At 41.8% G+C, this 8,316-nt stretch overlaps 1 non-coding gene across 1 annotated transcript; it reads left to right on the top strand.

The window, feature by feature from the left end:
- The first annotated feature begins 4,633 nt into the window (after positions 1-4,633).
- Positions 4,634-4,740, top strand: LOC118481578. The gene has a single exon (XR_004865789.1). It is a non-coding gene; the product is annotated as a small nucleolar RNA R71 (small nucleolar RNA).
- The last annotated feature ends 3,576 nt before the right edge of the window (positions 4,741-8,316 follow it).

The raw sequence follows: 8,316 nt of genomic DNA on the forward strand, positions 1-8,316 counted from the left end.
TACAATCCTAAAGGGTCGGATTATTGAAAGATAATGAATTAAGTTATTACTGAAAATTGTGGTAGGCCCGGTTTTGGCGGTGACGTTACCCTCGGCTAAGTAGTCTGAGTCAGCAGGGATACAGTCCTAAATAGCCAGGTTATAGTATTAATAGTAGTTAACTTATGAGGGGGTCAAAGAGTTTGGATCCCCGCTATCCAATACCTATGGGTATTGAAGGAGATCCTACTAAATTTGACCCAGGTCCCAAGCAGGACCTCTAAACGCTGAACAAGGGCAAGACCCTTACCAAACCGTTCCCTTAACCCCCGACCAGGTAGCCAACATACCTCCATATAGACCGTGGAGATATGAATGGTGAAAATCTTTTATTTTATATAGACAGTAAAATAATGCCAAGACACCACGGACAAACGATAAGGAAAGATCACCTTCAACATAAGCAACTAGTTATTAAAGTCATTAATACAAAACCAAATAAAAAGTGCAAAAAATTAAAAATAAAAAGTATTATACTAAACACTTGTCTTCACCAAGTGATGTAAGAGACTTAGGCAAACATGGCCTTGATTGTCAAGAACTCTTACGATCAACCTTGGATCCCGAGACGACTCACACACTCTACGATGGACAATGGATGATGATGTTGGATGATGGTGTTATGGTGGTGGTGGATGGTGGATGAAGTGTGAGAGAGGTGGTGTGCCAAGGGATGAAAGAGAATGAAGCCAAGCTCCTCTATTTATAGGCTGAACAGAAGGCTGGGCACGGCCCCGTGTCCGCTGGACACGCCCCCGTGCCCGTCTGACATTCTCTCTCTTCATTAATTGTAATTCGCAATTACAATTAATGCGCCTGCTGTACTTTCACCACGCCCCCGTGCCCGCTGGACACGGCCCCGTGGTGGGCAATGGAAGCTTCTACTGGTTTGTCTTTTCTGCTGTTTCCTGGGCACGCCCCCGTGTTCGCTGGACACGGGGCGTGTTCAGACTCTGTTTTCTCTTCTTTGCCTTGGGAGGTGCCGTTGAGGGTCCGGGCAGTCTACTTTTGTTCCTTTTCTTGTATTTATGATAGAATTAGTTGTCTTTTTGCTTCTTTTGTGATTTTGAGCTCATTTCATCCTGAAAATACAAAAGGAAGACAAAAACACTCTTTTTCCAACATTAGTACTTAAAAAGGGTTAGTTTTATGCCTTAATTGATGTGATTTATATGTTGCATTTTACGCACATCAAATACCCCCACACTTGAACTTTTGCTTGTCCTTAAGCAAAACTCTTTAAATGTGGCTTACACTCCCAAATGGAATAGGTAGAAGAGAAGTTTTTAGCTTGTCCTAGAGTGTCGGGAATCCAAGGTCTTTATAAGTTTTATTTTTATTTATTTACAATCCTATTCGTTATGATTTATTTTGAACGTTTCATAAGATAAATTACTTATTTGGGCATAGCATGCCTTATTAAAATTCCATTTATATACTCGGCCGAAGGTGTATATTTTTAGTGAATCACTCGAGAGCGGCATGGAACTTACGCCTTCCATAGGCTTGCCAAGCAATCAATCCTCCTCCTTTTTAACTTTTTACCTTTGTAAATATCAAGAGGACTTTTTGGGGTAAAGGGTTAGGCTTGGGTTAAAGGTGGGTGGTCGGGTTAGTGGTTAGTAAAAAGGGCGAAAATCGTAAAAGCGTCGGTTTTCGTAAAATGCCTTGTCTTTAGCGACTTTTTATTTTGAAGTATTTCTCCAAACAAGCTTTTATATAGCTTTTGTTTGTTTTTGACTTCATTCACATATATATATTTTTTTTTCATCACATAAAAAGGCGAGTTTTACGAAAAACCGAGCTTGTTACTAAAATAAAGGGTGAAAAATAAAAAGGTTTTTGGTGGGTCAAAAGGGTTTTTGGGGTAATGAAATGAAAGGTTTAGGCTCAAAGGGGCTATCTAGGGGGATTTTGGGTAGGTGATAAAAAAAAGTTAAAAATAATGGTGTTGAAAGAAAAATGGTTAGTCCTAATGCCTCCATCATTTACTTACTTTACTTGGGTTTAAGTTGGTAAGGACCGGGAATGTATCGTTGTGGCAAGTTCTAGATTTGTAAGAACCAAGCGGCTATTCACACAAGAAACGAAAAATGAGCATTTAATCTAAATATGTATATTTTTGTGCTCAATAAAGGCTCAAAACTCACTTCTGTGGGAATGGGTTTTTAATGTGATCAATTATATATAATCGAATTTTTAACTAGACTTGTTATGCCGTTTCATAATTTTCTTATGTTGGTTCTTTGTTATCACGACGCTATCGGTTGTAAACTTGTAAAAATATAACCTTTTTTTAGAACTTGTTATTCCCAACTTAAACTAAGACAAGTAAATGAAAAAAAATGAAAAAGTTTTTGAAAAAAATTGGGGTGTTTAGCGGTTCCAATAGAGTTTTGTGTAAGGCTTGTGTTTAGGATTTGCAAAATTTCAAGGTTTTAGCATCCCCCACACACTTAAATTACACATTGTCCTCAATGTGTCCAAAAATAATGTTTTTGGTTGATTAGAATGTGTAAAAGTAAGTTAAAAAGCAAAGATTTATGTTACTGGCATCCTGAACACGGCCCCGTGGTGACCGGGCACGGCCCCGTGGTCAAGTGCCAGTAACAAAAATTAGAGAATTGAAATAGAAGCCTGGACACGGGGGCGTGTCCGCTGAACACGGCCCGTGTCCAGTTACCTGAACTGGGTGTTTTCCTGCAGGGTGCTCAGCACGGGGCCGTGTTGGTTGGGCACGGCCCGTGTTGAGCCTTCTGTGATGGAGATTTTTGTCGGGTTGCTCTGTTCTTCGTGCATGGTTCCATTTTTCTCATTCCCTTTTTTCATCCATTACCACCATGAGTGTGTTTTATTCTGCAAAATAAGACTAAAAGATTAAACTAAACTAAGGATAGTTCCGCGGAATGCCTCCGTGGTGCGCCACGTTTATAAGGGTCCTTGGCTAGACCCAATGCGAGGTTATATGTTTTCTGAGTGGGATGCTTGGCGTCCCATGTTACACCGTCGGAGAGCAGCATCCAAGCTCGAATCAATAACCTTCATGTAATTGACCGGGTCGTCATCTTCTATTCTCTTCCCAACTTCGAATTTCACTTCATCATCCCCATACCTCAAGGTGAGTGTCCCGTCATTCATATCCACCACTGCCTGGGCTGTGGCAAGGAAGGGTCTCCCTAGTATAAGGGGGACCTCGGTGTCTTCCTCCATATCGAGTATGACAAAGTCAGCTGGATAAACGAATCTGCTTACCTTTACCAAGACATTCTCGATGTCACCTTGTGGGAATTTGACGGATCGATCAGCGAGTTGTATGCTCATTTTGGTAGGGCTCGTCGTTCCCAAGCCGAGTCTTTTGAACATTGATGAGGGCATGAGGTTAATGCTAGCCCCTAGGTCGGCTAGGGCATTGCGAACGGGCGATTCCCCTATTGAGCATGGAATCGTGAAGCTTCCGGGATCGATTTTCTTTTGGGGAAGTTTATTGAGCACGAGGGCAGAGCATTCTTCGCCTAAATTAACTAATTGCAACTTTTCAATTTTTCTCTTATGCGTAAGGAAGTCCCTCATGAATTTAGAGTATTTGGGCATTTGGGTTAGGACTTCGATAAAAGGAATATTGACGTGCAATTATTTTAACAGACTTTTGAATTTTGCGAATTGCTCATTTGTCTTTTGACGAATTAGCCTACCGGGGTACGGAACTCGAGGAGCCTTGGTCGGCTCTGGTGATGGAGGAGAGTTCTTCTCCTGCAGAGGTGTCGGTACTGTTTCTTCCGTTGGCGGTGGTACTTCTACAGGTCCTACGGTACGGTTTCGTAGTGTGATGAGGTGAACTTGCGCCTTTGGGTTTGTTTCGGTATTGCTAGGTAATGCGCCTTGTGGTCTCTCGGAAAAGTTTTGAGCTATTTGATTTATTTGTTTTTCTATGTTTTGAATGCTAGCTTGTTGATTCCTAAAATTAGATTCTATTTGTAGAAATCTTTCCGAGTTTTTCTTATCAGTGTCAGAGACGAGGCGAGATATAGTATCTTCGAGCCTTTCTCGTCCACCTTGTTGTTGAGTGAAATTTTGTGACTCATTTCTTGATTGCTGAAAGTTTGTTCGTTGGGTTTGTTGGTTACTACTATTGCCGGGTTCCCTCCAACCAAGGTTTGGGTGGTTTCGCCATCCTTGGTTGTAAGTTCCCGTTGGGGGACCCGACGGCCTAGGTCTATTATCAATGTAGTTTACCATTTCTTGTTGATCTTCCATTTCTTTCATGCAACTCCAATTTTCATGTGACCCACCACACCCTTCACAAGCCATAACCGAGACTGTTTTTGTCATTTCTAATTTTTTTATCTTTGAAGAAAGGGCCTCGATTTGGGCTTGTAAAGAAGTGCTTTCGTCGACCTTATGGGCGCCCGGGGCGATAGACTTATTTCCCCGGGGGGTGTGCCATTGAAAATTGGTTTGAGCAATTTCCTCAATCTGATTATATATTTCGTGTGGGCGTCGGTTACCTAAAAGTCCCCCGGAGCTAGAATCAAGTGTCTGCCTAGTGTGTGGCAACAATCCATTGTAGAAAGTGGATACTTGCTGCCATATTGCGAGGCCGTGATGGGGACACTTACGTAATAGCTCCTTGAACCTTTCCCAAGTTTCATATAAGGATTCCCCGTCCTCCTGTGAGTATGTATTAATTTCAGCCATTAATTTAGCAGTTTTAGCAGGAGGGAAATACTTATATAGAAATTTTTGGGCTAGTTCATCCCAGGTGTTTACCGATCCAGCTGGGAGGGCGTTGAGCCAAGCTTTCGCTCGGTCTTTTAGTGAGAACGGAAACATACGGAGGCGGATGGCGTCGTTTGATGCTTCATTGATCCGAAAGGTATCACATATTTCTAAGAAATTAGTTATATGTAGATGGGGATCCTCGTCCGCAAGCCCGTGGAAGGTTGCGGAGTTTTGGAGCATTTGTATCAGATGCGGTCGAAGTTCGAAGTTATTGGCTTCGACATTCGGAGCATTGATAGCGGCGCCTAGATTACCTACGGTGGGCCGTAGATAATCCATAAGGGTACGTTGGTCCGCCATTGGAGGTGGATCACCCGAAACCTTCTCTTGGTTTTTGGCTTTTAACCTTTTTCTGAGAAAGCGTTCGGGTTCTTCTAGCGGTTCTTTTATGTCTTTATTGGAACTGGAGCTCATACACTATGTGAGGTTGGCGTCGGGTTCCAAGTCCTGCAATAAAAACAGAAAAGAATGTTGGTCAGAAGGTTCACCACGGCCCCGTGTTGAGCGAACACGGCCCCGTGGTCGGAGTTGCAGTGATTGTTTTCCAGATCCCAGTTACTGGAAGTTGGACACGGCCCCGTGTTGCACCGGCACGGCCCCGTGGTCAGCCTTCTGTAACTTGAAAAACAAAAACTGCCAGTAACGATGCTGAGCACGGCCCGTGTCCGACCAGGCACGGCCCCGTGCTGAGCTCTGCAGAAGCTGAAAATTTTAAAAAAAATCCTAAAAAATTAAAGAAAAATAAAAATATGATTAGGCCGTTGATTCCTAACTTTCTAAAAATCCTTGTGTCCCCGGCAGCGGCGCCAAAAACTTGATGTGCGTGAAGTGTGTTATATTTTAGATATATATTTAAGCCCCTTTTTACACTTTTAGCCAAGTTTTAAATTTATAAAACACGATATTTACTAACACTAAACACACATATGGGCAAGTGCACCCATCGTGGACGTAGTATAGTGTTGGTAAGATACCGAGGTCGTCCAAGGACACAAGAGCTTTTAATACCGGTTTATCCTCAACGTCTAATCAAATCAAAAAGTGAGAAAAATGTTTTAAACTAAGAAAAATAAAAACTTACTAAATGCTGAAAAATAAAATAAAATAAAAACAGATAGACAAGATGAATCACTTGGATCCGACACGTGTATTAGTATAACCTTTGATTATTTTCGCACTTTTGCACTTGTTTAAGAGATTATCTTAGTTATTCTAGTAGGCCCCTCTTTTGAAGGCGACGTTACCCTCAACCCAGTAGTTTGAGTCAGCAAGGATACAATCCTAAAGGGTCGGATTATTGAAAGATAATGAATTAAGTTATTAATGCAAATTGTGGTAGGCCCCGCTTCGGCTAAGTAGTCTGAGTCAGCAGGGATACAGTCCTAAATAGCCGGGTTATAGTATTAATAGTAGTTAACTTATGAGGGGGTCAAAGAGTTTGGATCCCCGCCATCCAATACCTATGGGTATTGAAGGTGATCCTACTAAATTTGACCCAGGTCCCAAGCAGGACCTCTAAACGCTGAACAAGGGCAAGACCCTTACCAAACCGTTCCCTTAACCCCCGACCAGGTAGCCAACATACCTCCATATAGACCGTGGAGATATGAATGGTGAAAATCTTTTATTTTATATAGACAGTAAAATAATGCCAAGACACCACGGACAAACGATAAGGAAAGATCACCTTCAACATAAGCAACTAGTTATTAAAGTCATTAATACAAAACCAAATAAAAAGTGCAAAAGATTAAAAATAAAAAGTATTATACTAAACACTTGTCTTCACCAAGTGATGTAAGAGACGTAGGCAAACATGGCCTTGATTGTCAAGAACTCTTACGATCAATCTTGGATCCCGAGACGACTCACACACTCTACGATGGACAATGGATGATGGTGGTGGATGATGGTGTTATGGTGGTGGTGGATGGTGGATGAAGTGTGAGAGAGGTGGTGTGCCAAGGGATGAAAGAGAATGAAGCCAAGCTCCTCTATTTATAGGCTGAACAGAGGGCTGGGCACGGCCCCGTGTCCGCTGGACACGCCCCCGTGCCCGTCTGACATTCTCTCTCTTCATTAATTGTAATTCGCAATTACAATTAATGCGCCTGCTGTGCTTTCACCACGCCCCCGTGCCCGCTGGACACGGCCCCGTGGTGGGCAATGGAAGCTTCTACTGGTTTGTCTTTTCTGCTGCTTCCTGGGCACGCCCCCGTGTTCGCTGGACACGGGGCGTGTTCAGACTCTGTTTTCTCTTCTTTGCCTTGGGAGGTGCCGTTGAGGGTCCGGGCAGTCTACTTTTGTTCCTTTTCTTGTATTTATGATAGAATTAGTTGTCTTTTTCCTTCTTTTGTGATTTTGAGCTCATTTCATCCTGAAAATACAAAAGGAAGACAAAAACACTCTTTTTCCAACATTAGTACTTAAAAAGGGTTAGTTTTATGCCTTAATTGATGTGATTTATATGTTGCATTTTACACACATCAGTTACGCAAATCGACTAGTTCAAGTGGAACAAGTCAAGTAAGGATAAGGAGCCATCCATTCAAAATGGGTGGTCGTGTATGCGATTTATGAATGTAAGAAGTCCTATCCGTTGTACGGGTAGAACAAAAGGTTTATGTGGAAAGCAATTAACCCGATGTTACCGGGTCAAAAGTAGTATGCTTAGTTCTCATTATGAGAGCGTATGCCGAACCCAATTAATTAGGTAAACGAACGCGTAAGAAAACGGAAATGCGTAAACGAATGAAATTAGAATGATTGATATTGTATGCGGGATATGTATCATGACTAACTTCTAAAGTTTTGTTGTTAAATGTAGGTAAATCCTTGTCTTAGACTACTTGGCGAATTGCAGCGAGCACGTGATCACCATGTAACCTACCAATCGCTTGTGCTAGTTCGCTTTCATGTTTTGGGTCAAATATTGTAAAACTTTGTCCAAACTTGTCAGTAGTCATACTTGTCAAAACTTGATGTTTTTGGGTTTTATTTGCGTCTAGTCGTAAGGGTTATGAAACAGGGGTATGCTCGTATTATGGGCGGGTCATGCCCAATTTTTTTGTAAAATCATGCTTTAATGTTATGGTTTTCTTTTATCTATCATCTAAAAAGGGAATGGATGTTTAAAAGTTGTGTCTATAGCACTTATGGTCGTTTTCTTTATTATTCTCAAAAAAGCGGGTCTAACACTCGTGTATACAGTGAAGCTAAAAAGGCAAAAAGATGGGATGCGGATAGAGAATGTTACCTTGATCCTGAAGGAAACATTGCTATTGATCCAAAGACTCTTAGTCTTGAAGCTTTCGTTGAGGAATTTGCTGAACTAGAAGAGTCTCAACAGAGAAAATGGTGGGGAGGTGGTGAAGAGAAAGAGAAAGAAAAGGAGCAGGAACAGAAGTCAAAAAAGATCGATGAAGGGATCATTGATACGTCACAGGAGTTGACATCTGAAAACTTGGGAAAGATGGCTGACAAGGTGCTGGCTGCAAA

This window comes from Helianthus annuus, chromosome 8, assembly GCF_002127325.2.
Source record: "Helianthus annuus cultivar XRQ/B chromosome 8, HanXRQr2.0-SUNRISE, whole genome shotgun sequence".
Taxonomy (NCBI): domain Eukaryota; kingdom Viridiplantae; phylum Streptophyta; class Magnoliopsida; order Asterales; family Asteraceae; genus Helianthus; species Helianthus annuus.